General features: G+C 38.0%; 1 pseudogene; it reads right to left on the bottom strand.

Moving 5' to 3' along the window:
* Window positions 1-373: 373 nt before the first annotated feature.
* On the bottom strand, window positions 374-1,909 carry LOC143728607 (uncharacterized; annotated as a pseudogene).
* Between the last annotated feature and the right edge of the window lie 6,495 nt (window positions 1,910-8,404).

The following is an 8,404-nucleotide window of genomic DNA, read 5'->3' as shown; positions in this document are numbered from 1 at the left end:
GTAACTACTTTTAACTACATCATTAACTAGGTTATTTATAATGTTGAATAATGATCTTTTAAATGTAATTGCTAACAATTAAGTCATAAACACCTTGTGAAACTTTTAATTGAGTTGATATAATCTCTCTATATTTGTGACAATATTGACCATGCTTGAGTCACACATACTGTACACTGCAATATTTAGCATGCAAAACACAACAATGGTCAACAGTAAATCTAAAGTAAATGATCAAGTACTCTCTACAGTTCTTTTTTAATTACTAGAACTCGTGTGTAAGTGACCTATACTAACTAAGCATATTCCTATTTCACTTAGTTTTTTAAGGCAATCATTTTGCATGCTTTTTTTAAGTCTAACTAATTTGATTTTACAGTGCATGTGCTCCTCCCTTTCCTTCTCCTGCTCTCTTCTTGATGTTTTCCATTTTTTTGGCCTTTTCAGGTTCATTTATTTCCTCCAGCTTCTCAATCAGAAACTCAATGTACAGGAGTGTGATCGGTGAATCCGTTTTGAGTGCGATCATCTCCAGAGTATACACACAGTGATAAGCTTCAATCACTAATTTTTCTTTCTCTTTCTCTAATTCTTGCAGTTCTCCTTCCAGCTTCTTGAGCACAGACACGTCATCCCTAAGTTTGTCATCATATTTCTTCTTTAAATCTTCATATGTCCTCTTCTCCTTCTTTGTCTTTGTTACATATATTTGTGCTGCTTTGACGTGTTTGCTGTAGTGGCATTTATTTGTGCACACTGTACAGTGATCATCTTTCATCACGCCGCACCTATAGACACTGGTGATCCACCAGCATCCTGGATAATGACAGTTCTCCTCACAGACTGTGCAGCACACCGCCACATTGGCTAGAGAATAATCGACAATAGCCTTCTCTTTGTAGGACACGTCAAATTCATACTCAAAGTTATTTTTGTCTCTGACATCTTTCTTGTGTTTCTCCAGAACTTCTTGAGTTTGTTTCAGCTAATTTTTCTTTAGTTCCATCATTTCAACACGTGATTTTAGAATGTTAATATTTGCCTCCAACTGTTTCTGTTTTAGTAACACATCTCGAGTCATCATCAGGGTTTTTGGTTTTATTGTGTCAAGAAACTTAAACAATCCTGCCATTCCTCTAAAACTGAGATTCCATGATTGTTCCTGTATCATTTCATGTTCTTCTTCATCATCTTCTTCACCAGCAGGTTCTGACAGACGGTTGTTAAACTTGAAATACACTGGCTGATTCTTGTCATTCACAGCACACTTGACTTTAGCCTCTTTAACAGCCGTCAGAGCATTTTTAGGAGGAGCTCCATCTGAGTGTGTGAAGAGCAACACAATGTTTTCAGCAATATCTTTCCCAAATAAAGACTGAACAGAATTAAATATGTATACAAGTCTGTCAGAGAGTCGATTTTGATGTGCCATCATCAACAGACACACTGCATCTACTTTTTGAACCCCTTCTGCTGATTTACTTAAGCTAAAAAAAACCTCAGCGATCTCTCTATCAAGATCAACCCCACGTGTGTCTCCATATCCTGGTGTGTCGATGATTGTTAGATCGATTGGACTCTCTTGTAGATAAAACCCATAAACAGTGATGCTGGAGGTCTGACTGTGAACTGATGTTCGGTCACTCTGATCATCTGTGATCTCAAACCAAACCTGGTCTTCTCTCTGAACACCCAACATGTAGTTGATCATCGCATTGATCAGGGTTGTTTTTCCTGTTCCTGTTTCTCCCACCATCAGAATGGTTTTATGGGGTTTGTTTTTGTCTCTCTCTCCAACGGTCATTTTTCTTGGTTTAGACTGATTTGAATTGTCTGTACTTGTTTGCAGACGATATCGAGCAGGATTTCCATTTACAATTAAGATGCTTTTCTTGATGATTTTGTCCATTTTTCATACGATTTCCCCCCCTGTAATGTTAAAACAGAAAAACATAATTTAACACAGTTTGAAAAGATGGCAATCTCATCTGTGAGGCAAAAGTGCACATTCATGTCTTTATGATCATTTTTCATGCTAGTACTTCTTCAAACTATTTCATAATTCACAATAAAACTGTACTAATAAACAGTTGAAATGTTAGGCTGTAATTTGATTAAATGACAATTTGCATTTCGTTTGATAAAACATTTTGTTGCACGTTTTTAAGTAAGCTATTTTTGTTTAATCAATAAAAATCCATGTGTGGAACTTAGTAAAGATGTTTGACACAGCAAACACCACACCTTAAAGTGTTTTTTTTTTTTTTTTACTGTGATCAAAAAGGCAAAATATATAAAATGTAGCTACTATTTCACCTGCAGCCAATAATAACAGATATTCTAAACAGATTCTATAGGCCATGAGACGGGGCCCCAAATTTGGGCTACCGGTACCATTTTGAGGGATTAAATTTCTTTTTGATTTTCATGAAGGTACACATCTCTAGTGTTGGAAAATGTGTGATAGCATCCGATCCATGGTAGCTTTCATTAGAATCAACACTTATATCATCCTACCTCAAGGTAAGGTGTTCAGTGACTACAAGAGAGAAAAATGCTTCTATAATCCAAACGGTTGTTCTCTTCTTTTGCAGAGTGTAGGATCTTGAAGACCATCAATAACAGAACCAAAATTCAGTGGCTTTTCAGAAATTGAGTAGGTAATCACCTGTCCATCATTATAATTAGCTGTGTATTCTTAAAAAAAAGAGCTCTACCAGATCGATTAGGTGAATGGTTGTATTTTTCTGGAACCAGATGTGATAGAGACTTGTGGTTTTTTGCACTGGAAGAGGCAGTGTCAGGCTTAAAAATTATGCGTCAACCACCTTTCTAGGCCTCTGTGGCGCTGAGAAACTTTGAGTTGAAAATCGTTTAAAAATGATGTGGTCAACTCCGTTTTAGAGCAGGCAGTTGCTTTGGCCAGTGGTTTGAATCAGGAGACATTCAGTAGTGTTTTGAACAGTCCACATTTAACTGAGCTACTAACCATGTGGCAGGATTTCCTAGAACACCTCTGCCACAGCAATGGAGAACCCTCAGCTTACTGGATGTCATATGTGGATTTTGTGGAGGATGTAGTCCTTGGTCTTTTACGATCCTCACGATCCTGACGTGAAGGAAATTGGACTTTGCATCTTCATGCAATTAGAGTACTCCTACCCTGGTGTTTCGCCTATGATAAGGTGAACTACGCTCGATATCTGTTTTCATATTATGCTGAGATGACCAATCTCCCAGAGAGGAATCCTGAAGTCTACCAGGCATTTCAGACTGAGCAGTTTTCAGTGCAACTATCCAGCAGCAATCCTTTTGGCAAAATCCCAGTAGATCAAACCACAGAGGTAACTGTCAATAAAGACACCCAAACTCCTGGTGGCACAGCTGGATTCAGCCTGAAAGCAGGAGCTGTCAAAAGGTACTATATCACAGCTGAACACCGTAGTGCCTTCCTTGGTCAATTGAGAGACATGATCCAAGGCAACAGATCTCAACTTCTGCATGCAGAGCTGCAGCAATCAAGAATAAAAAAGGATGAGGAAGCAGTGTAAGCAATTGTTAGTCTCATTCAGGGATGGGTAAACCCCTTTGCTGGCAACCAAGACCTCATCAGCATCTCTACTGCTAAGACTGCTCCTAAGGACATAGCAGCTGACCTCATGATGGCATCTGACGTAGGGGAGAAAAGATATGCTGCTTTCAAAGAAGAAAGACTTGAAGCAGATCCACAAATGAAGAAGTTCCATGATCCAATAAAAGCCAACAAGTTGAAAACTTTCAGCACCATGTGCAAAAAGAAAGAAGACAAGTCGAGTGGGAGAACAATTGTCCTTAAAGCAGACAGATCTCTCTTTGGATGAATCATTGTTATGGCTCAGAGTCGCAGCCTCCAGATGGAGGATGTTTTCTCTCATCTTCTTGGGCCATTACCTTGGGCCCTTTCCACACCTGATGGGCTATTGCAAAAGACAAACAAAGCTGCTCTAGCCACTTCACTGCAGAAAAATGTGTCAATGATATGACGCAGCGCCTGAAAATAGTCCCCAGCTTGGTAACTTCCGCCGGTCCCTGTGAAAGCAGGTTGTCACGTTGTTGTTGACAGAAGGTAGCCTATTTTCAGGCGCTGCATCATATCATTACGCATGCTGCACTCATGGTACGGCAGTGAAGTTTCTTGATTATTACGCAGGAATGAGAGTATAGTTCCTAGCCATATCAGCCTAGAAAATCGCAACTTTACATTTTCCGTCGGTCTTAGTGCACGATGAAACTACAGAAGAGTCAAGTTTTAAATAGGAAAAATATCGAAACACTTTGGTCTTTTTTTGTTGAGAAATGCTAATGGTCTTGTCCACTTCAATGATGTATGCTAAGCTATGCTAAAAGTGGTACCGCCAGAACCGGAGATCGGCTGAATGGATTCAAAAACGGTAAAACTCAACAGTTTAACTCTGGGGGAGTTGTAAAATGAGCCTATTTCCAAAAAAAGTGGAGTATCCCTTTAATCTTCTCACAAAGCTATGATCTAATATGGTATGCACGGACCCTACCGCTTACTTGTTCTCAAAGGCATATATGTTGGGTTGGAAACCTTTAACTCTGTTTCCTCAATACCTCATTAATAAAGCAAAAATGTGGCAAATCTCTGGCATTAGACAGACATTATCATAAAATGCCACCAAGTCAAATTTAATTTATCCTTTTTCTTGACATATGTTTTAAAATCGTCCTCCGTAACCAAAAAACTACCTTGAATCTAATGCTATCACAGATTTTTCAAATACAGGGTCATATACCTACACAAAAATCACCATGCGGTTTAATCCCTCAAAATGGTACCAATCAACCCTCTGTCTCACGGCCTAATTCTAATAATAACATTCTTTTGTGATTTCTAGGCCATGAGTTTTCATGATAAAACCTTTAAATGAAATGTTTTTCCTGTAATTTTTTTCTATTTTTCTATAAATAAATATAATATTTGATCATCCAGGTTACAGCACACTGTCAGGAGTCAAGTTTGATTCCTCAGCTTGTTTTCCTTCTCCCTCTCCTGCATGTGCACTCTCACACAGCTGAGCACAACACCCCTCGCTCATTATCCCACACTTTGCCCTGATCTTCTTGCTATTTTAATCTTGTGTTCTTCTCCTCTCTTTGTTGATTTATTGTTTGTTCATTCATGCTCGTTACAGAGATGCCTCATCGTTGTGATTTACCTCTGCTTTATCTTGTCCTGTTCCGTCCTCTCTCTCTCTCTGTGTGTGTGTGTGTGTGTGTGTGTGTGTGTGTGTGTGTGTGTGTGTGTGTGTTTGTGTGTGTGTTTGTGTGTTATCCTCTGCCAAGCCTGCTATACTGTGCTGCTGTTTCTGCCAAGTGGAGTCAGTGCTCGTCATTTCCAGTGCATACTTTCTGACAACTACCTGTGCCTTTCACCCCGCCTGGTTGGATCCTGGTCTTTTTGAGTTCCATTCCCCTGTTCTGCGTCCGCCTAGACGGCCGGTGACCGGCAAATAGCCTATTATGTCATTTATCTGCTATTCAATAAACCTCTGTAACAAGCTTTTGCTTTTGGGTAACTTTTCGCACTGACACACACAGTATTAAGAATCAATATGTAAACTTTTGAACTGGGGCTTTTGAGTAAATTCGTTAGAATTTAGTCTTATAATACAGGGCTGTTGAATGCTTGATTCTGATTAGTTAAGTACGTTCTAAGGTGTGCAATTATTTTCAGAAAAGAAATATGCTAGGCTACTCTCTATGTAATCCATTTTGTGCATTTCTCTCTATAGACGCGTTCACTATGGAGATGACGATGTCAACGTCATCTGTGTAGCCACACACATAGAAAACACTAGTTTATTAATAAAAATCAATGCATGCATGTCACTGGATTTAAAAATAAAGTCAAGTCAAGTCACCTTTATTTATATAGGGCTAGCGCTTTTTTACAATACAGATTGTTTCAAAACAGCTTTACAGAGATTACAGGAAAATAATGTTGTATTAATATTGTTAAATATAAAATTAAATGACCCCAACTGCAAGCCAAAAAGCCAATGGCGACAAAAGCGAAAAAAAATGCACATCTTGCTTGTTGTACGCACACATATTATGTCGAAATATCAAGATATTATGTTGAATATCATTATCAATAATAATACATTTTTAAGAATATTTGATTGAATCCTGAATGTTGTGCTTGTTCAATTTAATAAAATTCAAACTTTAATTCAAACTTTGTTCAAGCTTTGTTCACATTATATATATATATATATATATATATATATATATATATATATATATATATATATATATATATATATATATATATATATATATATATATATATATAATTGTGCAGTTACCCCTGTCAATGATCTAGCACCCCCTCAGCACGTGCGTTAAAAATTCTCTGGCGCCGCCCCAGGCTATACAGTCGATGGAAACAGTCAGTCTTCGAATGTTTCAGCTAGTCATTAGTGTGTCCCCAGCATTAGTCTGCTGTCAGTGGCTCAAATCTCCGTTACTAACTCCTAAATGACGTTTTGGAATTAGCAACGGAGGCATGGGATTAGATGCATAAGAAATGAGTTCTACATACAAGAGCGTTTTAATGACAAAAACTTAACAAACATCTTGAAATGCATCATCAGACCAATGTTTCGAGGTGTGGTAACTAGTACAGGTCCTTCTCAAAAAATTTGCATATTGTGATAAAGTTCATTATTTTCCATAATGTAATGATGAAAATGAACCTTTCATATATTTTAGATTTATTGCACACCAACTGAAATATTGCAGGTCTTTTATTGTTTTAATACTGATGATTTTGGCATACAGCTCATGAAAACCCCAAATTCCTATCTCAAAAAATTAGCATATCATGAAAAGGTTCTCTAAACGAGCTATTAACCTAATCATCTGAATCAACTAATTAACTCTAAACACCTGCAAAAGATTCCTGAGGCTTTTAAAAACTCCCAGCCTGTTTCATTACTCAAAATGAGTGTGGCACGGGTGTAGGGGGAAGCGGCGTTTTGTTTGGAGTTCAGGAAGACGGACGACTGTGTGGGTCTGACTTTGAACGGTTGAGGATTAAGATTCTTCTGAGCGTCGGTGTTAAGAGAAGATGGGCAAATCGAGGGAAAAAAAAGAGGAAGTTGGATCAGAAACAAAAACTAGAATACATGAATCAGAGAATGAAGGTGAAAATGAGATGGATTGGGTACAGGTGGAAGGTGGGAGAATAAAAAGTGTTGAAAAAGCAAATAAAAAGAGGAAGAAAGATAATGAAGAGGATTCAGTAAGTACAGATGAGGATAGCGAAAGGGAAGTAGTAGATGAAAGGATAGAGGAGATAAAAATGATTGTAAGATTTAAAGAGGGACAAGGAATAAAAGGGGTAAACCCAATTGAATTAACAAATGAATTGAGGAAACAATCAGGGGAGATTAAATGTGCAAGAGTGCTTCAGGATGGAGCATTGGTGGTGATATGTGAAAATGAGGAGCAGAGAGATAAGGTAAAGAAAATGAAGGTTGTGTGTAAACAAGTGATATCAAGTTGTAATCAAATAGGTGGAAAACCATGGTTATGTGGAGTAATTACAGGGGTACCATTGGAGGTCAATATGATAGAGTTGATGAGGAATGTTAAAGGAGGAAATGTAATTGAAGCAAAACGATTGCAGAGGAATAGGGAAGGTAATAAGGAAGAAAGTCTTTCTGTAATGTTACGTTTTGAAAGTGGTGGAATGTTACCAAGTAAAGTGATGATTGGATATGTAAGCTTTCGGGTGAGAGAATATGTGCGAGCTCCGCTGAGATGCTATAATTGTCAGAGATATGGTCATGTTGCAAGTGTATGTAGAGCTAAAAAGAGATGTGCACATTGTGGGGAAGAGCATGAGAATGGAAAATGTGGAAGAAGTGAAGCAAAATGTTGTAATTGTGGGGGGGCCCATAATGTGGCATATGGAGGGTGTGAAGTTAGAAAGAGAGCAGTAGAAATTCAGAAGGAAAGAGATGGAAATAAGTTGTCATATGCAGAAGCAGTTAAAAAAGTGGATTCAAGGAAAAAGAAAGAGAGTGAGGAGAATGAGGAGTGGAGAGATCGAAACAGAAATGAAGAAAAGGAAAGCAATAAATCGGATGACACAATGATAGTAAGTAAAAAGAGTTTTGTGTTATTCATGGCAGAGGTCATAAACTGTACAGCACAGACGGAGAGAAGAACAGAAAAGATACAGATAATAGTGAGAGCAGCAGAGAGGTTCCTGGATATCAAAGGGCTAACATGGGAAATGGTTAGAGAAGGTCTAACCTCAGAAATTCAGCCTAGTCAAGAGTCATGGGATGGACAATAGTATTGATGTTAGTAATCTTACAATGGAATGCTA

The sequence above is a fragment of the Siphateles boraxobius genome, unplaced genomic scaffold (genome assembly GCF_051911475.1).
Source record: "Siphateles boraxobius isolate OS27281-9 unplaced genomic scaffold, OSU_SipBor_1 12, whole genome shotgun sequence".
NCBI classification, from domain to species: Eukaryota; Metazoa; Chordata; class Actinopteri; order Cypriniformes; family Leuciscidae; genus Siphateles; species Siphateles boraxobius.
Note: the sequence above shows the minus strand (reverse complement) of the source record. Positions and strands in the feature narration are given on the sequence as shown.